This window comes from Saccostrea echinata, unplaced genomic scaffold, assembly GCF_033153115.1.
Source record: "Saccostrea echinata isolate AGI-Se365-2 ecotype Australia unplaced genomic scaffold, CSIRO_AGI_Sech_v1 ptg000033l, whole genome shotgun sequence".
NCBI lineage: Eukaryota > Metazoa > Mollusca > Bivalvia > Ostreida > Ostreidae > Saccostrea > Saccostrea echinata.
Genome location: NW_026889782.1, coordinates 6,433,736 through 6,460,721, shown reverse-complemented (window position 1 = coordinate 6,460,721; position 26,986 = coordinate 6,433,736). Strand labels below are relative to the sequence as shown.

The 26,986-nt window shown below is 34.9% G+C and overlaps 2 long non-coding RNA genes across 2 annotated transcripts; both read left to right on the top strand.

Annotated features, from left to right (window-relative positions):
* Nucleotides 1-455: 455 nt before the first annotated feature.
* On the top strand, nt 456-5,431 carry LOC133198597 (uncharacterized). Its single transcript, XR_009722508.1, has 2 exons — nt 456-532; nt 5,111-5,431. It is a non-coding gene; the product is annotated as an uncharacterized LOC133198597 (long non-coding RNA).
* A 10,341-nt stretch (nt 5,432-15,772) lies between these two features.
* LOC133198596 (uncharacterized) lies at nt 15,773-21,938 on the top strand. Its single transcript, XR_009722507.1, has 2 exons — nt 15,773-15,851; nt 21,540-21,938. It is a non-coding gene; the product is annotated as an uncharacterized LOC133198596 (long non-coding RNA).
* Nucleotides 21,939-26,986: the final 5,048 nt, after the last annotated feature.

Here is a 26,986-nt window from a genome sequence, read left to right as displayed (position 1 = left end):
CATTCTTGCTAACCTGTGTAATGATGCATTTTGTTAATTAAAAAAAAATGAATGCTAAAAAATGAATGCTAGTTACTAATAGTTTTGTTTACTCTACGAGAAAATTACGCTTCTATAAATTTTCATTGTAAATATCTCCCTCTCGTGCCAACCTTATTTTAAATATGTTATTCATTTCCTGACGCAGTTTCAATTTTGAAAAAATTACCTGGAAAAACTCCTGAATTTAATTATGCATGAAACATGCACGTGAGTTATTTCATCCTTTCTGTTTCTTTTTTTCTATTATTTCTTTTTTGACCCCGACTTTCAATGCAAATTGTGAAAACGTATGTAATCACAAACATTTTCAGCTAATTTAAAATGTAAATGAGGTTGCACTTTTCATGCATCAGGTAAACAGTATATATATATAAGGGACCATTGCACTAAATCAACTTAATGTAAGCAAAGAGCAACAGGACTATGAAGTTGTTAGCATTCTTACTTATTTTGGTGATAATCGTCGCCTTACTGGCAATGGTGCAAGCAGGTAATGTTAATATACCGTTTTTTTCTTAATAATTAATGTATGTGAGGAAACTTTATTACTTGAAAAACCTTGCGTGCATTTGCAGTTTTCTATCTCTAAATGGTTTATGTCCATTTTCAACGAGTACATGATACTTTTCTTTCATATGCAATTTATAGCACCGTTTGCTGTAGCCAAGTTACATGATAAAGAACCCACTGCTCAATAACCCCGAGTACCGAGCCGATTGAATGTCTCAGTTTGAAGTTTGGTAACCTCACATTTGAGTAAAATAAACGAACAAATAATCATTTAACGCTATTTTTTCAACTTCGTTAAACCGAAGAACTAGCAATCTGATTATATAAGAGATCATTTTTGCGTAATCAAAATGTGTTTATAATTTGTAGTCTTGACTTACATCACATGACATTTTGGTCGAGTTTGGGTTGTTGCCTTATTTTGAAATCCATATTTGTAAAAATATAACGGGTAGAAACTACAGTGTAGATCATTTGCACTGTTTATTTTGCTGTTAAGATGAATTCTTCCCATAGTTCTTGTACTTAAAAATAAATGAGATTTCCAAATAATGAAGAGAACGATATCAATTAGAGATGGTATCAAATTAAATTTGTCCGTTTAAATAGGTCACGAGTCATTCAGGTGACCTATTGCCATCTGTTTTTGTCCCTTTTGCGTTCATGTTTGAACATTTTAAGGTTCTCTGAAACCGCTGAACCAGAATCAACCAATTCTTGTATATAGCATTTATGAATGAAGGGTAAAAATTGAATTCAATGGTTCCTGGGGTTCTTGTCAGGGAGTGGGGTGGGCTGGGCTCCTGGGCATTTAACAAACAAGAATGACTTCTCTTCTGTGTGTTAAGGCAAAAACTCTCTATTAAACATATACTGCATTATATCTTTTTAAAAAATCCTTCTCTGCTCGTGGGCAGTAAGCAGACAAACTAAGTGGATGGTTATGATGGGCAAGATTGTCTCTTGTATAAATGTGAATTTTATGGCCCAAGGGCCGGGGTTCTATTAATTATTTAGTAAAAATGCATTAAATCTTTGTAAATCTCTGCTTTTGGGTATTTGGCAAATAGTTTAGTGTATGGTTATGTTTGGCAAGGGAGCCAAATTGTGAATTTCTTGGCCCCCCGGGTAAGGGGTTCTGTTGTTAAGACTGGCAATTTAGATCAGATGGTGAAATGCCTTTAAATATATTCTTCTCGGCCCTTTGGAATTTAATAGACTAACTTTTTGCATGGCTATGATAAAAAAGGATGCCTCTTGCAAGATTATAAAATTTATAACCCCTGGGTCAGGGATTTGGTGTTTGCAGGGGCTCTGTTGAATGTGAAGGGAAAATGTTTTTTTTTTTTATATCTTCTTCTCTGTCCCTGGGCTTTTAGTAATTTTTATTTCTCATGCGCAAGTCTACTTTCTCCACAATTTTGTGCAAAGGTGTTTCTTCCAAAATTGTAAGTTTCTCGATCCCTTGGTTAGGGGCTCTTGTGTTAGGGCGGGACTTAATTGATTATGAAGTGAAAATGCATTAATTCTTTGAAAAACTACTTTGCTCCTATGTATTTAGCAGATAAACTAATTACATAGCAATGATGAGCAAGTGTGCCTTTTCCAAAATCCTGTCTCGTAGTACAGAGATTTTGGTTTTAGGTGGGACTGTGTTGAATCTATAGTGAAAACGCATTTTTCTGTCAAAATCTCCTTGAAAAACAGAGTTCTAATAATATTGTAATAAGCATGAGTATTTTTACCCTATTTTGGAAATTCTGGACCATTTGGTCAATTGTTCTGGTGTCAGCTGGGCAGGGCTCTATTTATTTGAATTCTGCTGAGAAAAATTAATTACGCTTGCTATTCATCTATGCTACTTCATCACTTCTAAACAATGTCATTGAAAGGTCAATTAAATAAGAGAATTATACAAGCTTTTTTATAATATATCATACAAAAATACTTTCATTGTTTTTAATTGTCACGTAGCATTGCATAATTAATAAATAAAAATGAGACAAAAATATAAAGATATTTTATCTTTGTATGTATCAAATGTTCCTCAGAAACCAAGAGAAGGCAATGATGGGGAATGAAATGGTTTAAACAATAGTGCATAAACACTAATATGTTTTTTAATTTGCATGATGATAGTGACAAATGTAAAATTTGGTGAGTACTAAACAATATTTAGCTGATTCCAAACCCTCTTCTTTCTTTTGCTCTTAGGTAACATGGATTCATCAGCTATTTTCATATTATCTATACTTTTTGGACCTTTTCATTGTATTATACTCAGGTGACAACTAAGGCCCTTGTATTTGTTGCAAGGCCAGCGCAAGGTCATTATCTTTTTGGATAAAAATTATGTTTTCATTAATAAGCTACCTACAATGTAATTCTTCAATGTACCACTTGAAATTTTTATCATGTTATTCTTTTGCGTAAAAACATTATACCACATACTGTTTATATCATTGGACTTCCAATTCAGATTTTTTTTTCCTCTATAATTTTCTTAAATTTTTAAGGAATTATGTCGTGTTTCCTTTTCTTCATTTAAATTTTTCTTATTTTATCGAATGAATTAAGTCATATAGAGATACGAAAGGAAACAGAAACAAAAAGTATTGACCGTCAAATAAGACAGAAAGAAATGTTTAAATGATTCTTCGCTTAAATCTGTTTGATCTTGAAACCTGAGAAGAATACCTCCTTAAAGCGGTTCAATCCTGAGCTTTTGACCTGATTTTTGTCTGGACCTTTATTTCTAGAATATTACATCATACTTAAGTTCTCACATTAAATTTGGATTCTTCAATACAAGTTAATCTAGACTGTATATTCAAATGAATACTCAAGATTAAAGTCCAAACAAAAAGAATTACGTGAGAAACTACCTTTTGTGGCAGAAGGTTTTTTAAGAAGGAAATGATCAATTTTTCTCTTTCGAAGTATTTACAGTATTGTTAGGTTTGGATTCCTATGCACGCTGCTCAATGACTTATTTTGTGTAGTGAAATGTTTTACGCTGGTTCTGAAAAATTTATTAAATTACATTTTATGAATTCTTTCATTTTAAGGTGATAAATATAGTAAGTTTATTCTGAAAGTCCAAGAAAAATTAGGCTTAATTTTAACTTATAAATTAACACTTTTTCAGTGAAACCTGAAAATTTACATCATAGACCCCCACAGGGTTCTCAATGGGCCGTTTAACGTAAAAAATCAGCGCCATAGTTCCGCCACAGTTAAAATATTAGCGCCATAGTAAGATCATCGTCGTCAAAACGAAAAATATATAAATTTATCAATCAAATGAACCTCTAAATTATGTACCGTTTTCAGTTTCTATTGCTAATCTGTTAATTTACTCTAATAAGGGCCCTTTGTTTGGCTTGCAAAATCAATTATCTTCTAGACCTCGCTGGACACATGAATAAAAAGAGATAAGCCATTCTTTTTCACACTTCACGATAATTACAAATGAAATTTAATTCATGCTTTAATAGTTCTACAGATAACCATGTCTTTAAAATTGCGTTGGTACTGCGAGTTAAAACATGGCACGTGTATTGTTACTTACATGTATCATGTATTTTTGTAATGTTGAAAAAGTAGCAATAGACCCACAAAAATATAATTTTATGACTCTTAACTGCTTAAATGCTTTTTTAAATCACAAGTTTTAAGATACTTCAGTCTTCAGACCAATAATTGCAAAAATATAGATCTGATGTATAAGCCTGATTGTGCGACCTACCAGAATTTCCTCTGTCCTTTAATTAACACTGTAGGTGTATAATTTACCTTCTGTAAACATTTTTTTTTTAAAAATAGGGTTAAATCCTTAAAAGACGTTATTACTGGTACTATTAATTTCAATTCCATAAGCTAATATTTCTTTATTCATAAGTGCGTATATGTTTAAGGGGGGGGGTCTCTTTCACAGTTTACATATATCGTGGAAACATCCTAATTTTTTTTACACTATGTTTAATTGATATCGATTAACTGTTTTTATTTTTGAATTCATCAATCATATTGACAAATAATTAATGCAATTTTTGTATTAAACTATTGTTTCATAAGGGCTGTGTGTTTTTCAATTTACTTCATGGTTTCTTCGCGATTTTGGTCGCAAAACGACTGCGAATATTAGCACTTCGCGTAAGCCTTGTTAAATTAAAGTTAAATTTGAATTGATGGAGAACCCTGCCCCCACTTTTGATTTTCTCTTCTGAATATATATATATGACAAATTTGATCTTATTGCTTAAATTATGTAAAAGTTAAAACTTAAAAATAATTTTCTAGCTTATTCAATATTTAATGCCAGAAAAATGACATATTGGCAGAAAGGTCAAATAATTGATTATGCGAATTAATTTGAAACTTTGCACATTCATTGACCTTTTGACCTCCACGTCCGTGTTTAGTGATTTGAATGCCGTAGCTTTTCACACACGTTATAAGCAAAATAAATGTTGAATGTAAAAATTCGTTGTATATGACAGATTTTCTCACAGATATAAATACATGATAAATAATACTCTTATTATTTCATTTACAGGACATTTACAGGAAATGGCTGGCCTGATAGACTGCTGTTGTTGGAACGGTTGGAAATGCACGTGTGCATGTGCTAGATAATGGAGAAAAACAATCCAATTAGCTATTTAACCACAAAGACTATGATTTTGACAAATATGTATGAAAACTTAATGTGTCTTTCGGAAACGTTTAATGGTTATTTCCAATGTAAACTAACGTGTACTTCTCCTTTTTTGTGCCACAGCCTTAAACAAATGTCAGTTCTACATAATGTTTCAAAATAGTTCATTAAATGAAAATTCCTGCTTTGAATAAAAAATGTTATATTCTTATGTTAAAAGTTCTTAGAATTAAATTTTGTCCTTTGGGAACAAAAGTACCAAATGCAGGTTTCGCTAAATAATAATAATATGAATGTTATAGAAGATCGGTTGTTACATAAACGAAATATGAAGATAACGAATAGTATTCAATCTCGAAAGTCCAATGAAACGATACTAATTTGGAGCAGAGCAAACACAGACCTCAAAATCTATAGGTGGGATCAGGTGCCATGGAGGAGTGAGCATCCCTTGCCGACCGGTCACACCCGCCGTGTAGGTGCTCCTTGTCATGATCGGGGAAAAAACAGAAAAATCTGTAGACAGTTCATTGTATAAATAATGGCCTAACAATAAGTCAACATTTCGCAAATTCTGTGGTCGATACAATGACCTTGTCAGCAAATACAACCTATCATTTAGTTGAATGCTGACTGACGTTTTTTCATTCAAATGTTAAACCATAATTTACACACTGAATTGTCTACAGAGTTTTCCGTTTATCCGATCATGACAAGGAGCCACGGCGGGTGTGATAGGTCGATAGGGAGTGCTTTCTCCTCTATGGCCCCTGATCCCACCTCTGATATTCAATGGACCTTTCAGCTTGATAACTATTCCTTATTTCCATATGTCATGTACAAGTTTCTCAAACTTCATTTTGCATGGGAATTAACAGAAATATTCGATTCTGTTAAAGAACAATTTGTTTTGAATTTACTCAAACTGTATACGTTTTAATATACGAACAAGCTTTTGGTCGTTTTTTACCAATCAGTGGTATATGATAAACAAAGGCACTGCAATGTAGAGCTTCCCCGCGCTAAAAAGGTCCATTCCGATAATAATTATTACTTGCGTAACTTCCGTTACGCACGCACTTACTGGCTCACACACGCAAGCGCTAGTTTTTCAGTGTCAGATGAGTTACAATAGGGGGTTTCCGCTAACCACTGCATGCTTTTTATAATAATGGGAAATTGCGGACGATGCGACAACTTACATCTTTGGTCTCGGAAAAAGATGGATACCTTGTGTTATTATATCGTAGTAAACTAGTGTACTTTAATTAAACAAGCCGCTGTTCCTCTACCCTCTTTAGCTTCATCGTTAGCCATACAACTCTGGATGCAAAGTAACTGAAAAGAACAAGAGACAGATAAAAATTTCAAGAAAAAAAATCATGAATTTTAATCCATTCAACAATGAACAGCAACTGATGTGAATTAAAATAGGTACACTATGTGTTCCTTTTATGCCCTGTTCACTCTGAGAGTTTAATTCGAATTAAACGTAAGTTACTGCGAATTAAATTTGATCCGCGTTCATACGGAGAATTTAATGCAAATTAGTTTAATTCGAATTAGTTTACTGTGCATTTAATTACTTCGCATTAGCTCCTTGTGAACGCTAAGCGCAGCTAATTCGAATTAAATTTTGACGCATGCGTAGGGGCAGAATTAATCACAGGCCACATGTCGATGGTCAAATATAGGTACATGTACTTGTGCCAAATTTGAGTGGAAAACAAAGAAAAATTATGTTAATCACTAAAATGTGTATAGACACTATGACATTATGTCAAATGTATATCTGCTGTGCACAATTTGACGTGATTTGTAAATGAAGTCATAACAGCCTCACTGAATAGCCTTGTTGTAGAAATAAAATTATAATTCGCATTAGTTTACTTCGCATTAGCTGTCGTGTGAACGCAATTTAATTCGCATTAGATTAATTCGCATCATTTTACTTCGCATTATTTTACTGCGAATTAAACTTTCCGGGTGAACAGGGCATTAGATTCATGCATTAAGAACATTTCAGTACAGCACAATCGATAATGACTGGTTTACACTGAATCAAAATGAATACCTGGTAAACAAGATTAAAATATATACATGTATGCATTGGAAATGCAAAACTTCCCCAATCCTGTACAGAGTCGTACTATACTGCATTATACTGGGAAAAAACTGGGAAGAAACAATCAAAACATTAAAAAAAATTATTATTAAAGAATCGCACATTAAGACATGTCTAATGATATAATATTAAGATCAGACCAGCGGATCCAGGAACTGAAGTTAGGGTGGCGCAATAAGTAGGCAAGGGGCCGCCTTGAGCCCCCCCCCCCCCCCAAAGTGGATCCAGGGCGTAGCCTTGGTTGGGGCTCAGGGCGCAAAGCTTCCGGAAGCTCCTGGATTCTAGAGGTTTTGTAGGGTTTACCCTACAAATGGGGTCTACTGAGTAGACACTTTTACACCTTCTCGATGAAACTATGATTTACGCTTACTTTAAAAGTCGGGTGCACCCCCCCCCCCCTTAAATCCGCCACTTGAAATGAGAAAGAAATAAAATTATAATTGACTATCCGCAGTTACATAATTATTTACGGATTATTACATTGTTCGTCTACATTTTGCAACTTCCCTGCATTGTTCGGGAACTTGCACTTTGCAACTTCCCTGCATTGTTCGGGAAATTCTTCATCAAGGAATGAAATATATGGCGACAACGAACAGTATTCAAGCTCAAAAGTCCATTTTAACGTAGAACCTCAGTCGTATGACGCCATATCGAGTAAATGAGTTTGGTGCTAGATCCATTATGACGTCATAATTTAATGTCACTTTTCCTCATAATTTACGGTTTTAATCCAATGTAATGAAGTTACAAAACTGTGATAATGTGAAGGGCATGAAACTATTTTGAAGGAATGAAAAAAATCCTAAGAAACCTAAATAGTACAATATTTTGATGAAATACGGCCGAGTTAAAGATTGTGTGTAAATTTTTTGTAATGTCTATGATGAAATGACGTGCATTCCTTTTCATAATTATTTGTTAATTATATTCATAATGGTTGGTGAATATAAAAATGTTTCCCTCAAATATTATCTTTTAATTACCCCCCCCCCCATTTTTTGATAAGTATTCACATGTAAATCTGAAAGTTACCCTAAAACAGTCATTTGATATTTAAAGGTGCATAGACACAGATTTGAAGTCTATATTTTCTCAAATTTTCTGTATAATATCACAACTTATATGTTGCTATAGCATTTCACACGGAAAAAAAATAAAAAACTTATTTAATCTGGAAATTATTGAAACTACGAATTTCGGGAGGCGTTTGATAGCCACATCCTTGCACTTTCACAATTTTTAACTTTATCTTAAAATACTTAAGAAAAGTAGCAATATTGTTGTGTATTAATGAATAATATTACATCTATAATCCAGAAAATTCAGAATAAAAATGTGCGAAAGCAAAACCCACTCACTTAAGTATTGTCAGCCCTTGCTCAGTGTTGTGTAGTATTGTACAGAGTTTAACAAATTGAATACATGTACACCCGTGAAAAGTAAACTGTTTTCGTAAACAAGGTACGAGCTCTGTTGTTGTTAATGTTTACGTTTCCCCGGGTGTCTTCAATTGTTAAACTCTGCACACACCACTGAGCACGGACTGACAATACTGGTGATAGGATTTTGCTTTCTACATTTCTACTCTGAAATTTCTGCAATATAGTTTTAATATTTTTCATTAATAAACAACAAAATTGCTACTTTTCTAAAGTAATAAGGATAAAGTTAAAATTCGTGAAAGTGCAAGGATGTGTCTATCAAACGCGTCCAGAAATTCGAAGTTTCAATAACTTCCAGATAAAATAAGATTTTTATCAAATTTTCATATGAAATGCTATAGCAACAAATTAGTCATGAAATTATACAGAAAATTTGAGTAAATATTAACTTCAAATCTGTGTCTAAGCACCTTTAAATCCTGTTTAAGTGCAAAAAGGTCAACAAAACAAGTATTGATAAATAATATGTTTCTCATTAATTTGCAGGGAAAGTTACATATTTTAATCACTTTTTGTTACTATTTGGAAATGTTCTTCAACACATTAAAGATTGAAAACATTCTGACAAAGACTTTTGAAAAATACTTACAAATTTACGTGGTAAATTGACTAAAAAAATATTGAGCATATTTGCCTTTATTCTCAGAAATGTGGACTTAATCTTTTTTGGTCAATTGAATGAAAAAAGAATTTATTCTTGTATAATTTGCTTAATATGGCTCAGTTAATAAAGTCTTTAAACGATTATGTTTGAAGAAGAATTTTTGTGAATTTCCATATTCTCTTTGTTCCTATTCCTATTCCTAAAAATGGCTAAAAATATGTAGGAGTGTCAAATTATATTCCAAGTTGCACAGACTGCTCTACATTCAATAACAAGGAAATATACCATATATTTTAACTGAATGATAAACGATTGCTTATTTATCATTTTGAAAAGTTTAAAAATCTTGCGACAAAGACTTTTCCGACATAGGTTCTACCTTAAAAATACAAATCAGGAGCAGAGCAAACACGAACCTCTAAAAAAATCAGAGGTGTGTTCAGATGCCATGGAGGAGTGAACATCCCCTGCTGACCGGTCACAACCGCCGTGTGCTCCTTGTCGTAACCGGGAAATTCAGTGTGTAAATAATGACTTAATAAATAATGTGGTATCTTTCATATGAAGCTCACTGGGATATATCGTGTCGCCATATGAATGGAAAGAACTATTGTTAAATAATAAAAATACGTCGTCCATATATCTAAATGTCGAGTTGAATGCCATAGCAAGTGTTTTCTCCTTCTCATATATAAGATTTTGAATAAATTCTGCTTCATATGAATACAAAAATATGCCTGCTAAAAATGGAGCGCAATTGAGCAAAATCATAAAATCGAATAAGAAATCTGACACAACAATATTTCTCTCTGGATATTTTCAGTATAGGCATATTCAATGTCGCGTACACTTTCCAAGTGTCCATCACGAAAATGTATTTTTAATCAGTTGAACTATCAGTTTGTACTGGTAGATTTCACTTCTCTTGTCCTGAATGGCTTCCTCGTCCTCTTCCCGATCATTTTGATTGAAATAACGTCGGGCTCTACATCCTCTTCATTTTGTGCCTCATTACTCGCTGAATTAGTATCTAATATTTCATCCTCGTCTGAACTAATGTCTTCATATATTTTAGCCTTGCAAGTAACATTACCATGATTAGACATGGTGTAAATCGATAAAAATGTCGATAAATTCCACCAAACTGTATTTTGAAAAACAATGCCTTCTTAGATTATATTTCCCTAAAAAAACGTTTTGGCAAGAAATAACACATTAAAGGTCTTTTCACTGGTGATGTTCAGTGTTATGTTTAGTTAAATTCCTCTTGTATTTAAATCCAGTTTCACAAATATATGACCGTCACGGTAGCTCAGTCGGTAGAGCGCTCGCTCCGTGTTCGGTAGGTCGCGAGTGCGAATCTCGGCCGCGACTGACCTAAGTCGATAAAAAATGGGTACCAACTGTTCCTTCGCCTTGCGCTCGGCAATTTGAAGTGAAAGTTGCGGGTCCCTGGGGTAAGACCTTAAAAACCGAGACCCCGTGTCACGGCAGGCGTTGGCACGATAAAGATCCTCACTGCTCAATGGCCCTGAGTGCCGAGTAAAGGTTAGAATGTGAAGCCCTTTACCGGTATATGGTGACGTCTCTATTTGAGTGAAAAATTCTCATATGGAACGTAAAACAACATACAATCAATCACAAATATTTGTATAACAAATCAAAATTCTCGATTAAACTATTTTTGTTGTTGAGTTGAATATGGTCACTTCTGGTACCTGCTAGGGTTTTTAAAATTCTACCCAATCTGGTTTTCTTGAAATCCATCTGGAATGGTACTGGAGAAAGTCTCTTGGCCTTTTTTTGCTCCCTTTTTCCCTCACCCGAGGACCTAGTGATTTCGGCAGGATGCTTATTCTTGAAGTTTTACTGTTATTGCACATCTCAGTTGCAAAGCTTTAATTTTATGGCTTGATCCATAGTAAATGGTATCAGAGAAACAACAGGAAACATCACTGGTTTCAAAGTAAATGAATGTTGAATCCTATAGAACACATCACTGAGTTTTTCAAAAATGATCTTAGGTCTACTCCAACTTCAGGGAAAGTTTAGTTTTTATTCCTAAAACTTGCTGTGAATAAAACAGCGTTCAATATACCTGGAATCAAGCATATTGCTGCTGACGAATGCTTCGCAGACTTTAAAACATTACCTGACATTGAGATTGGAGACGTTTAAAATTATACAAACAGGACAATGTTTATAAACTGTATACAAACTATCATTTTGACAATGTCAAACTTCACCACTTTGCCATGCGTCAGAAAATTCCAGAAAACAGACAACAAGCGAATTCTTGTCAGAGAAGGTGGGTGCACTTGTATTGCACAAGAATCTTTTATATTTTGAAATATATAGATCACTAATACCACACCAAAGAAGATTGAATTCTGAATATTTTCATTTAATCTTAAACATCAACTTCTTTTTTCTGAATACAGAAATGCTGATTCATGCAAGCACTGCACAGCACTCCTTTTTCAAAAGATTCCAAAAAAATCTAGAACCTCAGACCTCTTTCGGCATGTTTTTTTGTTTATTTATTGAAAGACAAAAAGACAAACACACACTAGTCAGAACTGATGTTTATGTTCTGCATCACGACCTGATAAAATTCAGAATGTACTGATTCACAACTCTTACTCGACACCCGAAAATAAATAATAATTATGACCATTGTCATGCAGTTTACAACCCTTGTACAAGTCTTCAAAATGTCCCGAGGTAATGGGGAAGACCTGGGAAACTGTTGCAAAGATATTTGATTTGAGCAAGGACTCTTATTCACTTTTAATAGAGACACTTGACCCGCCGTCTTATTTTGAAGACACAAATGATATTCCAGGATTACATGAACTTATGAAAGAGGCAAATAATAATATTTCGGTGAGTTCATATTTACAGTCTGTATTTGATCCAAAGCGATCTTAACAATTGAAGATTTGATCGAGGATCAGTGAATCTGTTTATTATGCGAGGAATTGAAGAGACACAGACATGGGCGTAAAACTGCGTCCGTTTTATTTTCAAGTGTTGCATTATCGAGGATCAAAATCCAACGAAATTATATTGTACGAGTTATAATGCAACTTGGGAGTGCTGTATCAAACGTTCCTGCAATGGCATATGGAAGAGAGATTGAAACTGTGGCTAGACAGTTGTACTTCGAAGATTGAGAAAAAAACAAACGAGAGAACGGGGAGAGCGGATACCATCGGATTTTACAGTTTCAGCGAAAACCGTACTTCCTTACAACTCTAGATGGATTAATGAGTAAGTATTGTGGTAAAGGACTAGTAGAAATCAAATGCTCTTGTTCTCAAGAAATGAAAGTTAATATGATGTTACAGGGGACACTTCATACCACCTATAGAAAGATGATTGATTGATTTATTGTATGTTGTTTTACGTTCCATTCGAGATTTTTTCACTCATATAGAGACGTCACCATATACCGGTGAAGGGCTTCAAATTTTGACCTTTACTCGGCACTCAGGGTCATTAAGCAGTGAGGGTTCTTTATCGTGCCAACGCCTACCGTGACACGGGACCTCGGTTTTTAAGGTATCATCCGAAGGACCCGCAACTTTCACTTCTAAGTGCTGAGCGCATGGCGAAGGAACAGTTGCTACCCATTTTTTATCGACTTAGGTCAGTCGGGCCGTGATTCGAACTCACGACCTCCTGATCACGGAGCGAGCGCTCTACCGTACCGTGAACGGTCGATATAGAAAGATGAAAACAGTGTTAGTGTATATCCTCGGCACTACTCAACATATCCTGATTTAGGGACAATATAAGGCATTCTTTCCCTTCGATAGTGCGATTTTGTTTTTCACACCAAGTGAGAACACCTACCAAAAGTATTTATTTGATTGTGAAACCCGCTTTTCTTGGAAAATTACCTCGAGTTCATAATGCTTTGTTGTCGCAATGAAAATAAACTACATACAGGGCAAATAAATCCATGCTTGATAATTCACAGAATATGTTTTATGAATACTTTGTACAGGTAGTTCCTTTTGACTATTACCATTTGTTAAAATATAAAACATATTATTTACAGTTCACCGTCACGGTAAGCTCAGTTGGTAAAGCGCTCGCTACCTGATCGAAATGTCGTGGGTAAACATCTCGGCCGTGAATGACCTAGGACGATTAAATATAAGTAACAACTGCTCCTTCACTAAGCGCTAGGCACTTTGAAATGAAAGTTGCGGGTCTTTCGGATGATACCTTAAAAACAGAGGCCCCGTGTTAGCACAATAAAGATCCCTCACTGCTCAATAGCCCTGAGTGCCAAGTAAAGGTCTAAATTTGAAGTCCTTCAAAGGTATATGATGACGTTTCTATATGAGTAAAAAATTGTCGAACGGGACCTAAAAGAACATACAATCAATCTATAAATTTAATGCATCATCTTTGATACTTGTAAAGTATTTCAAAAGAATTTAAATATATTAAAATTCGGTAATAAGATCACAGAGACTTCCGTTCTTGTACTTGCTTTCTTCATACAGCAGACTTCCTCCATAGTGTAACGGTTTCTTAGGGGAATTATTAAATTTTATAACCCAGATAATATAATCGAGTATCATAACAGAGACTTTTGCACTCCTGTACACATTCTGATGCGATCTATTAATTTAATAAAAACCAGCTTGTTATTTTATTTCATTGTTCACCAAAAAATCCAAACATAGCGCCAGACATCGTAATATGACAAAGCTGAAAAAACGTACACAGCATAATCTTTTAAATTCCGGTGCCTGATAAAATACACTCTTTCACAGAAATAAATAAGTTAGTATAACCCTAAATTTTTTGAATCACGTTAATTTTTCTGCATAAATGTTGGCCATTCTATGAATAACAAAATACTCAAAAGGCTCATGCCCTAAAGTCTTGGCTACTCCATGTAAAAATTTTCATTGGAATCCAAACAATTGAAGGAATTCAGAATGAAGGTAAATTGAATTTTTTATCCTTCTTGTTTAATTTCAAATTCTGAAAGTTGCATGGCAAGCTAAAGTGTAAACATTCCAGCTAGTTGTCTGAGTTGGCACTCCGCACCTTCACGCAATTCACGAAAAATGTCGGCTATGTATGGTCACAATATACAGGTGAAGGGCTTCAAATTAAGACATTTACTCGCCACTCAGGGCCATTGAGTAGTAAGGGTTCTTAATCGTGCCAACTCGGTGCCTCGGTTTTTAAGGTCGAATCTGAAAGACCCGAAACTTTCACTCCAAAGTGCGGAGCGCTTGGCGAAGGAACAGCTGCTACCTATTTTTTATCGACAGTCGCGGCAGTGATCCGAACACACGACCTTCCGATCACGGAGCGAGCGCCCTACCTACTGAGTTACCGTGACGGTATGATTATATGTTGTTCCAGGTAAACAAACCATAATTAAACTTGTACAAAATATTTACACTTTTTTACTCTTTCTAATCAAGTACCGGTATAAGTATATTTATTATTTTCCCTATCGTTCAAATGGATCTGATTGGCTCGGACAAGATCACATGATTAAGTCGAAAATATTTCATAGACTGGGTGTTTCTATTTTAAACTTTACAAAAGGCTTATAGGTATGGCGTTCAAAAATTCGTTCTACTGTGAAGCAACAATAGTGATGTCGTCAGAATAGTCATTATTAACTCGATGTTTCTAACAACAGATACTTCAGCTGCTAATTGTAGTTGGGACGTCATAATGCGTATGACAAAGCAATGCCTTATATGAAAATTTTTTAGAAAATCTGGTTTTAAGACATTTCTCATTAATCGATATAAAAAATAATAAAACAAGTATAGCCCTTTGATTCGGCAGAATCCTAGACTTTATAGAAAAGATATTGTCCTCACACTTAGTGCTCGGTTGATATGTTTTCTCTAACGTCTATATATCCAGGGATTTACCTCATCATAAGGCTATATTTGTATAATATTCTGACAATATCTAAACTTACTTATTTCCAATTTAAATGGAAGCTAATACAAATATTTCCTTTATTCTATGAGAAATCTAAAATTTCACAAATAAACATAGAAAATATTTCTCTATCGTGCCACCTCTATCCCTTAAAAACTATGAAAATGTGTTTAATATTTCATTACATAATTTTATTTCATAAAAATGCCCGGAAAAACTCTTGAAAATTATGCATGAAACATGTTCGTAAAATATTTAATCCTTTCTGATTTCTCTATTATTTCTTGTTCTATCCCAACCTTTGAGTGCAAACCAAGAAAACTTATGTAATCACAAACATTTACAACTAATTCAAAATGAGGTTGCACTTTTCATGCATCAGGTAAACAGTATATATATATATAAGGGATCGCGGCACTAAATCTAATGTTGACTCTATGTAAGCAGAGAACAGTATGACTATGAAGTTGTTGGCATTCCTACTTATTTTGGTGATAATCGTGGTCTTGCTGGCAATGGTTCAGGCAGGTAACGTAAATCTAACAATTTAAAAAAGAATTCTTACAAGAATTAACGTATGTTGAAACTGCATTTCTGCATTTTTTTTAACTCATATGATTTATACTTATTATACCCCCGCTCTGAAGGAGGGGGGTTATACTGTTTTTTCCCTTTGTGTGTCTGTCTGTGTGTTCATCTGTCTTTTCGTCTGTCCGTAACAAATTTTTTGTCGCAGTTTTCTTAGCAACTACTCATCGTATATGCTTGAAATTTTAGCACACTCTTTGTTTAAGCATACCATATAGTGGGCTTTATTTTTGTGCGAATCTGATGTCAACTTCCTGTTTATCCGTGCTTCTCTCCGTACCATACATAATAAATTTTCGTCGCAGTTTTCTCAGCAACTACTTATCGCAGATGCTTGAAATTTTAGCACACTCTTTGATTAGGCATGCCATATGATGGGATTTATTTTTGTATGAATCCGATTTCAACTTCCTCTTTATCCTTGAGTCTTTCTGTACCATGCTTAACATGCTTACCATGCTTTCGTGGCAGTTTTCTCAGTTACTACTCATTGCAAATGCATGAAATGTTTTCATACTCTTTGTCGAGGCATTCCATATGATGGGATTCAGTTTTGTACGAATGTGATGTTAACTTCCTGTTCATCCCTGTGTCTGTCCGCAACTGGACTTGTGTATACTCACGTCAGAGTGTATATTCACGCCAGAGTGTATATTCACGTCAGAGTGTATATTCACGTCAGAGTGTATATTCACATCAGAGCGAACATTTGCTCACAAACTTCTTGTATTGAATAAGTAAAAGATAATTTTTCAATTTTCTTTCATACCGTCTTCCCACACATTTTTATTGAAATAGAAAATTTGGTGTTATGACTATTTAAATAGTCATTAGACTATTTAAATAGTGTTAAGACCAAATTTTCTTTTTTTTAGAAAAAATTGTCGTAAGACGATACGGTCGCGGTAGCCAAGTCGTAAGACGCTCGCTTTGGTATCGGGAGTTACTGGTTCGAATCTCCTTCCAGGCTTCGCGTCAAATTTGAGAGGCTATAAATAGAGAGTAAATGTTCCGCCGCCAAGCAGCCCGCATTTGAAATGAATATCATATGTCCCGTGTCACTGTAAGCGTTAGCATGATAAACATGTCCCACTGCTCAATGGCGCGGAGTACCCAGTTAAGGCCCCAATTTGATTGAATGATTGAATTTGTTTTACGTCCCATTCGAGAATTTTTCACTCAGATAGAGACATTCAACAAAAAGGCGTCAAATTTAAACCTTTACTCGGCACTCAGGGTCATTGAGTATTGAGGGATCCTTATCGTCCCAACGCCTGCCGTGACACGAGACCTCGGTTTTTAAGGTCTTATTCGAAAGACCCACAACTTTCAATTCAAATTGCCGAGTGCAAGGCGAAGGAACAGATGTTACCTTTTTTCCATCAACTTACATCATTGGCGGCCAAGATTCGAAATCACGACCTTCCGACTGAGTTACCGTGAAGGTGGTCTCAATTTGAAGCATATTAGCAAAAAAAAAATCTTCAAGCTTTTCTATTTTGTAAGTTAACTTCTTGTGACCGAAGAAGGAAATGGGAATATACTATGGATAACAAGTTAAAATAACTATAAAAGTAAATGAAAAGATATTCCATTTTGACATTTAGCAGTTCGAATAACAGTGTTCAAGATACAGACGTTCAATTGTACAACTGTATTTAATGTGTACTGTCATTTCTGTCTTTAAAGCTTAGCCGTAAGGTTAAAAAAATATCCCATTTTTTATACAACTTGGCAAAGACAATGGCAAATAGTTTGAAATATAGAAGGGAGTACGTTTTAGGCGGAAAGAATAATGACTTTTCATACAATCAAAGTCGTAGATGTTTCTTTTAACAGTATATAAAATTTGTAACTAAGACTTTGGTTTTAGATTTTATTGCAAATTAAGAATTTCAGTTTGCAATTGTAAAAAGATTTAAGTGAAAAATTATTTTAAAAAGGTTCTTACTCTCTTATTTTACGGTCAATGCTTTTATTCCTATTTTGTTTCGTATCTCCATTAAACTTCTAAAACATTCGTAAAAATAAAAGCAATTAAATATATGAAGCATAGAAAGTAAACTAATATTCCACATCTCCCTTTTCAGTCGGGGAGAAAATTTTCGAGTTTTGACTGTTATCTCTTTCTTTTTTGGCTTGTCATTTTTGAGAGGGGGGGGGGGTTGACCCCTTTTCCCCTTGTTAACGTTGTTATGTATGCCTTACAGCTTAGAGCTGATCCTTACGTCGCGGGTTCGAATCCACTGTGGGACATCGGGACCGGTTCTTTGGATGAAACCGCATTAACCGAAGTCCCGTGTCGTAGTAGGTGTTTGCACGAAAAAGAACCCTCACTGCTCAATGGCCCTAAGTGCCGAGTAAATATATAAATTCGCAGCCCTCCACCGCCATATGAGTGAAAAATTCTCTGGAAGGGACGTTAAACAACAATTGTTATGAGTAGCAATCATATTTTCGGCTATCTTTCGGCATTTCTGATCTCCTATGCATTTGCAATTAATTCATATAACCTTTGCAAGCCACAGCTTTCCAGTACAAATGAATCACAATAATTTGTTTTCCGTACTACTTAATTCATCTTACTTTAAAATTATTTAAAGAATTTTCAATATCATGTCATATTAACCTCTTTCAAGTGTTATCATTATGCTTGTGCATTCCACTTATATTCCCGTTCTTTGAGTTACAATAAATATCTTTACCTTAATGTTCATTTTTCAATGAGTTTCCGGTCCTTTGATGAGTCGCAGAGAAGTTAAAGGTCATATGAAACAATGCCCTGAGCATTTTGGGTTGTATACGGAAATGAGTTCATCTGAGCAACTTTAATAAGCCTGAAATTACATTTTGGATTTTTTAGGCAAGTTAGCGGCAGCAGAGTCGATCAAAATTACTTGACTGCGAAAATGAACTTCAACTAGCGCGGCTTATTTCCCTTTGCTTATGACGTGAGTAAGACCCACTCGCTACATTCAGTACTAACATTTATACAACCGATCATGTCTTTTGCAGCGTAATTTTTAAGAAATATCATCATCTTAGCTAAAATATCGCATAAATATACGATGTTCAAACAAGATAGTATTTGTCTTTTAACATACTATTGCATATTTGCAAGATTTTAGCATGTTTTATCTTTGTAATTTATTGTCGTCCTTCGACACTTCCATCGAGAGAGAGAGAGGGAGAGAAAACAGAGAGAGGAAGTCTGTACTAGAGTAAGTGAATATAGACGCTGTCAAATAATTTACAATTGAATAAATTTCTAACACAAGAATATTGATGATTTGTTTTCTGATCAAAATTTATAAGTAAAGCTGAATTCGATTGACCGCGGTGTGTGAAAATAAACCTGAAAATAAATTATTTCATTTATTCGTTGGAAATGAAATGATTCTATCGCTTTCTCCCTCTCTCTCAATCGCTTTCCCTTTTCTCTCTTTGGCTTTAATTCCCTGTCTCGATGACTCTCTCTCTCTCTCTCTTCCCGTATATTTTTCTTACGAAAAAGTCAGTACATGTATACACATAACACTGTAACTATATTTAATACCGTAATAATTTTTAAAAAGTCAGACATCAAACACAATTCTATCTATGCAATTCTACTTTTCTGTGTGAATATATTTACAGACCGAATTGTTTAAATTTGTATCAGATTATTTCAACACAGAGTATATAGTCTGATATAAAAAAAAATGTTTAACTGTAAAAATATTAATTTTAAAAATTGTTCAGGTTCAATCGCGCAAATAATGGGGGGTATGGATTTTTTTAACTGATCAATTTATGCACGAGCTGTATGAGTATTTTCAAACTGCAATTGCTCAGTCAAACTGTTAGAGGTATCAGTACCGTAACATTACAGTGCATGTATATACATGTACATGTATAGATGTACGTGTACATACTCGCGATCGTGATGCCGGTAATTTTGCGCCATTTTTTTAAAAATCATGTTCCTTGTGACAGCAAAATTACGATGATGTCGTCATAAACCATTATTTCTATATCGTTTTACATTAGTCCTCGTGTTTCAGATTGCAGAAAGCGTGCATTCAAATACGCCGACTTTTCATTGATCCATGTTCATCATGAACTTCAATATCCCCATGTTTATTTGGGAATAAGGGTTACCCTTGAGCTGGATATTTTTCCCTCTCAATATATGACACAACTTTATTTTACAGATTTTGCATGCCCATTAAAATTTTTATTGTAAGAAGCTTCAGGTCAATGTTAATTAATTACGCTGTTTTTTGTTGTTAATTATACACTTTCACTAGGAATGAAAAAAACATCATGAATCATTTAGAAATAAGAAGATTTTTGTTTCTAAAGTACTAATTTAAAATAAGTAATCATAGCTGGAGGAGAAAAATCTTGATTTCAACGGAATATTCATCAGGATCATCCTACGATGAAAAGCTCTCGTTTTCAGTTGTTGGCCTAATTAACGATTAGTTTAAATAGAGTAAATTGTACTTTAGAATCAGATAGCTCATCTAAAAAAATAATTACATTTACATCCCCCAAAAATGACTAAAATTAAGTCAATAAAATACGGTAAAATTACACTATATCTAATGCGTTATTTACATCAAGGGTCTTTGTGACGTCATAAAAACACAAAATCAAGAACGGTAAGCGGGTAACAAATTTATTCAGTGGACAAATTTAGGCCTCCATTTTTCAGTTAAGCGAAGGCAAAAAAAATTATACTAAACGTAATTTGACATTCTTTCATACAAGTCTTTATGTTTAAAAAGTAAAATCCTACTGTTTTGAACCGTTTCATATGACCTTTAAGATAAAAAAAAGATGTTTTGTATAAAGTCTTAAAAATATTTTTAATAAAGTAATGAAATATTACGAAACACCCCCTCCCCCCCCCCCACACACACACACACAGTTTGACGGAAACATTTATTTCTTATCATGCTTATATGTTCTAGAGATATTAAATGCTTATATAATTAGTCAGGCAAGTTTTTATCAAGATGTTACTTGTATATAATACTCTTACTTAGGCAACGGTTGTAGAGATAGTTCTCAGTAGACCCAAATTAGCTATTTAGTTATTTCCCGTTGGCCGCCATATTGGAGGTCAACATGCTCTTTCCTTCATTATTGAACCAACTTTTTTTATACTGGCCATTGTGTGGTAGAAAGCATCGTTTTTCTGAAAAAAATATACATTTGTTAAAGTCTCCTTTATTTCAGAATTTTTTTATTCTATAAAGATTTTTTCCCCAAATATTTCTACTACACCGTCTTAGATTTGGTAAGACAAAGAGGAAAAAATTACAAGATGGCGGCTTACGTCGCGGGTTCGAATCCCACTTTGGGACGTGGAGACCGGTCCTTCAGATGAGACCGTATAAATCGAGGTCCCGTGTCGCAGTAGGTGCTGGCACGAAAAAGATCGATCCCTCACTGCTCAATGGCCGCAAGTGCCGACTATAGGACTAAATTTGCAGCTCTCCACCGGCAAGTGGTGGCGTCTCCATATGAGTGAAAAATTCTCGAGAGAGACGTTAAACAATAAACAAACCAAGATGGCGGCCAAGGGAAATAACTCGGAGAGAAAATACGTCGTATGAAAACTATCTATTTCATTGACAGGGCCTCAACTTGGATTCGCGGGTGGACCGATAGACTGCTGCTGTTGGAATGGATTGAGATGCACGTGTAGATGTGCTAGATAATGTGAAAAACTAATCAATTATCATTTAACCCAGACGCCAGGACTACAGTTTTGACAAAAGTGTATACTTTCAGTGTTTTCGGAAACATTTAGTTATTTCCAATGTATACTAACGAGCGTGCATTTTTTTTGTGTGTCACAGTCTAAAACAAATGTCAGTTTTACGAAATGTTTTATTTGTAGTTCATAAAATGTTAATTGCTCTGAATTAAAAAAAGAAAGGTCTTCTTATGTAAAACAGTTATCAGGTTAAACTTTATTCTTTCGGCAGAAAAGTTCTAATTGCAGCTTTTATTAAATCATAGTATTGAATAACATTTAAGCAACTTTGCTGCATTCCAAAGGTGTGTAAACTTTGTATTTGTTATAGATTACAGAAAATGGTCAATATTGCCAAGAACAATACATTTCGTATTTAGTCATCCTATACACAAATACATTAAGGACAATTCATGATCTTATTCCTTCCTATCCATCAGCGATGTAATAAATCAAGGTCAGATAGACTGTTTTCATTGCCATTTATGAAATGTTACAAGAGTGCATTCTGAAAGTTAGTGAAAATAATTTTCGGTGTCGTTGAATTCAGAAAATGCATACGAGGTACAAGAAGGAGTTTCCACTAACCAATACATACTGTTTTCAGCGTCTTGTGGATGATGCAGTAGCCTAAAATTTCGGTATCGAAAAAAATGGATACCTTGTGTGTAAACTAGCGCACTGCATTGAACAAGGGCATCTAGCACCACCCTCTTCAACTCCGGATGCAAGTTTAAAAGCAACTAAACGGAACAAGAGGCCCAAGGGCCTTAATGGTCACATGAGTATAACACAGACAATAAATTTCAAGAAGAAATCATGAATTTTAAAATATTCACAATCTGTTTAACAAGGAACAGCAATATGAGTAAAAATCATAAACACTATGTACATGAGTTCTCTACAGAGAAATTTCAGTACAACAAACTCATTTAATGCCTTTCTTTACACTGAATGAAAATGAGTAACCGTGAAACTTTGGCATAAGAATTCAGTAAATGCAAGAGAAGTGCAAACAAAATTTTAAGAATCACACCCTGTACATAACTAACTTGATGCAGAAGCAAGCCGAGATTTTATCAGCACGCCAAGTTTACGAGTACTTTGTAAAATCACGTTATGCTTTGAATTATTTATAACTTTTTATCGTTACTCCCCCTAACAAATAAAAAAAAAAACCCAAAAAAAACCAACAAAAGAAAAAACCAAACGAGCAAAAAAGAACATACAAGAACTTAACAAAATCTTTTACAAAGATAGCAAGCTAGTATAGGGATAGTGTTTCAATGACATTTATTATAAGGGCCATAAATCATACCATTTACTTATCCACAGGTCCCTGTTGCTCTACCGACGTGAACGTATAATAAAGATGTATCTTACTTTTGTCTACTTGTGTGCTAATTGTCTAATTGAAGTCAATTCAAAACTGCAGGAGAGGTAATGTTTTGCAAGACAGCACGTAGTATCAGTTTGAAAGTGGAAGAGGGGAGCCAGAAAAAAAAATTGACAACTTACCTGAAAAAAAAAAATTTCTTTCAAACCAAATTTTATCAATACATTACCAAATTACCATGACGTAACTATGCTACAACAAACAAGAGGCCCAAGGGCTTTAACGGTCACCTGAGTACAACAATTTGATCCTTCCCATAGTGTGATGTGAGCGGTGGACAGTTCCAATATCTCACTCAATATCTCAATCAAAGATTGATTTATTAATGACCGGGTACCGTTGACGGTAGCTCAGTCGGTAGAGCGCTCGCTCCGTGATCGGGAGATCGTGAGTTCGAATATCGGCCGTGACTGACCTTAGTCGATAAAAAATGGGTAGCAACTGTTTCTTTGCCATGCACTCGGCACTTTGAAGTGAAATTTGCGGGTCCTTCGGCTGAGACCTTAAAAATCGAGGTCCCGTGTCACGGCAGACATTGGCACGATAAAGATCCCTCACTGCTCAATGGCCCTGAGTGTCGAGTAAAGGTCAAAATTTGAAGCCTTTCACCGGTATATGGTGACGTCTCTATGTGAGTGAAAAATTCTCGAACGGGACGTAAAACAACATACAATCATTCTATCCTTTTATTGAACGCTCAGTAAAACACTGGAAATGTTTAAACATTTTTAGTATAGATTTATATAGGAACCAATTTTTATGCCCCTGGATCGAAAGATCCCGGGGGTATATTGTTTTCGTCCTATCCGTCTGTTTCTTTGTCTGTCTGTCTGTTGTCAACTTTAACCTTGCCCATAATTTTTGATTGGTTGGAGCTATGACTTTTATATTTCACCTGTGTATTCATTGTGACAAGAACATTCTTTGGGTACCATCATATTTGACCTTGACCTTGGAGTTTGACCCACTTTTGCAAAATTTGATGAGACTTTAACCTTGGCCATAACTTTTGAACAGTTGGTGTATGGGGTTTCAAACTTCACATATGTATTTCTTGTGACGAGACATTCCTCTGGATGTCAATCTCTTTGACCTTGACCGAGGAGTTTAATCTACTTTTGAAAACCTTTTACCTAGGCCATAACTTTTGAACGGTTGGAGCTAGGGCTTTTATACTTCACATACATGTATGTAATCCTTGTGACAAGACCAACAACTTTGACCTTGACCTTGACGTTTTACTTACTTTTTAAAAACTTTAACCTTCGCCAAATTTTTTGAACAGTTGCAGCTAGGGCATTCAATTTTCACAGGTATATTCCTCGAGACAAGATCTTTCTTTGGGTGCCAACATTTTTTATCTTTTGGCCTGGATTTTGACTTGCATTTGAGAAATGCAGCTATGTTAAGACTTCCCGAAGCTTTAAATTGCGCTAAAAACATATTTCATTGCGAGGTCGGTTTTAGTTTTAATTAATAAATATTGTACTTCAGTACTTAAAATTTATATAGAGGGTTTCCTAGGCTATATATTACCATATTTATTATGATATCACATGGCTTTGTTGATCACGTGACGGTTATTTATAATTTTTTTAAGTGTTTCACATAAATCGCTACGCGCAGCTGTTTAACACAATAATTATTAACATTTTGTTATATAAATAACTCATCGTATCCTTGTGTACCCGAAATGAGCTTGGGGAAAGTCATAGTTTTACTTGGGTACCAAATATTTCGAGAGAAATTCAACTTCCCTAAAAATTTGAGGTTATTTTCCACACAATATCGTAATCTGTATTAAAACAAAGCCATCACACATTTTTTCCAAGCAAAATTCAGTTAGAGAACAACCTCTTCTTACAGATTTCCACAAAAAATCTCAGATTAATCCTCATTAATCACCTGCGCCAGACTCTTATACACCATGGCCGTAGGAACCGGGGAAGGGGGGGGGGTGCCCCCCCCCCCAATAATTTTGCCGATATATAGATTACTATAGAAAACATAGATACTAGGCCTATATGCTTGAGCCCCCTCAATAAAAACGTCTGATGAGGCCAAAGTAAAAAATACCTTTGTTTCCCCTAACGCGACCGACCCAATTACAACGCGCCGACTGAAAAGTTTATTTTTATAAAATTATTCCAATATTTTTTTTTTATGTTTATCAACTTTTAAAAAATAGATTTCATAAAAATCTGTTTCTATCAAAACGACCGATTTTGTTCTATGATTTTCAAGGGTTTGTTGGAAACAAAATGGCGCCTACAACATGTAGTTACGGAGGGTTAGTTCGTTACTTCGTGTTTAAAAAGAGGCGACGTATCAACCTTATGCCTTAGCATATAAGAATCCTACACTCTTGAAACATTGTTAATAAAATATGACATACAATGACATTCAGAGTGTTTCGGTTGTATTTACTTACCTGTCTTAAAATTAAGGTACGTAAAGAGCATGCTTATGCCCGTAGACCATCCTTATGATACCCCTCAGGAGCAGACAATGGGTCCACCTTGTGAAACACCAATCAATTTCACTGCATTTTATTAAAATCTCAGAGTTTTATCTTATGAACAGTTCATCAATATTCCTATGTTTACTATATTGGGCCATACGAATTGTAAATAATTCTGCATATTTCATCCTGACGAGTAGAAATCAAACGTCCTTTTCAGAGGCGTAGCGAACCATGGGTGGGGGGGGGGGGCTTAGCCCCACCCCACCCCCCACTTAAAAATATCAAAACCATCAAAACCCCGGTTTCTTTAATATATAAAATAAATCAAATATGTCTAAAAATCATCATGAAATACAAAACATAAAAAGTATCTATAAGAATGAACGCTGTACCTAGTGACGTTTAATCAACATCATTGTCTCCCTCACTAAAGTCCCGGATGTAACTGTGCGAAACCAAGGATTGACCCAGTTTTCCGGAGACCAGGGGCCGTTTAGATAGGTGTAATAACAGTCGTTAATCCACCAGCCCCCTCCCCAAGTAACAGCACAGCTTCCAGTACTCCACCCGTCGTTGTCTTTGTCAGGGGTACTAAAGTACGCCCTCGACAGATCAGTTCTAGGATTCCTCGTGTCTAACATCCCGTCTCCTATAAAGTAAATTTAAAATAACATGGCCACATAATTCAGATCCTTTCTTTCTTGTTAACAATAATACTATCCTTTATCCCTTAAAGATCACTGTCATCAATCCAAGTGATAATACCGCCATCAGTAGGTGTAACAAGAGTATTAAAATTTGCTATATATTCTTACTCAAAATGCACAACTTTGAGAATGCGGTATAAATGTAAATCTATTCTCTGTATACATACATGTATCAGTACCAAAACACATAGCAATCCAGCAAGGAAAGGAAGTTTGGTTTGGTCGAAGTCGAGAGGTGTTTGAAAAAAAGCAGGGTTTATCCCCTCGCATATACAACAAACACAAATGTTAATGTATGAAATATTAAGATGAAAAGCAGTAATCAAGCTCAAAAGTTCATACAAACAATACAAAATCGGAGCAAACACGGACCTTTAAAACATCAGAGGTGAAATCAGGTGAAATCAATGTTTATTTACATTCCCTTGTGCAATATTGTCTCTTTTTCTTGTTTGTTCCAATTGTTCTCGCTATCCCGTACCCAAGGTCCCCGTAGCATTCCCCAGAAGGAGTTGATACATCTTCGTTTCACTGGAAACTGAGAATTTATCGTACAATTCATACAGTCTGGTACCATTCACCAGTGTGATGGAAACATATAGGGATGAGTCCTTTCCTTTCGTTAATTGATGGATTACGTCATTTCCTGTAGATATATTTAAAATCAATTGATAAGTGCACTTCAACATAATTAATTTTTCGAAGAATAATTATTATTATATACCCTACAGATGTAATCAATTTTTATTCTGAACTATT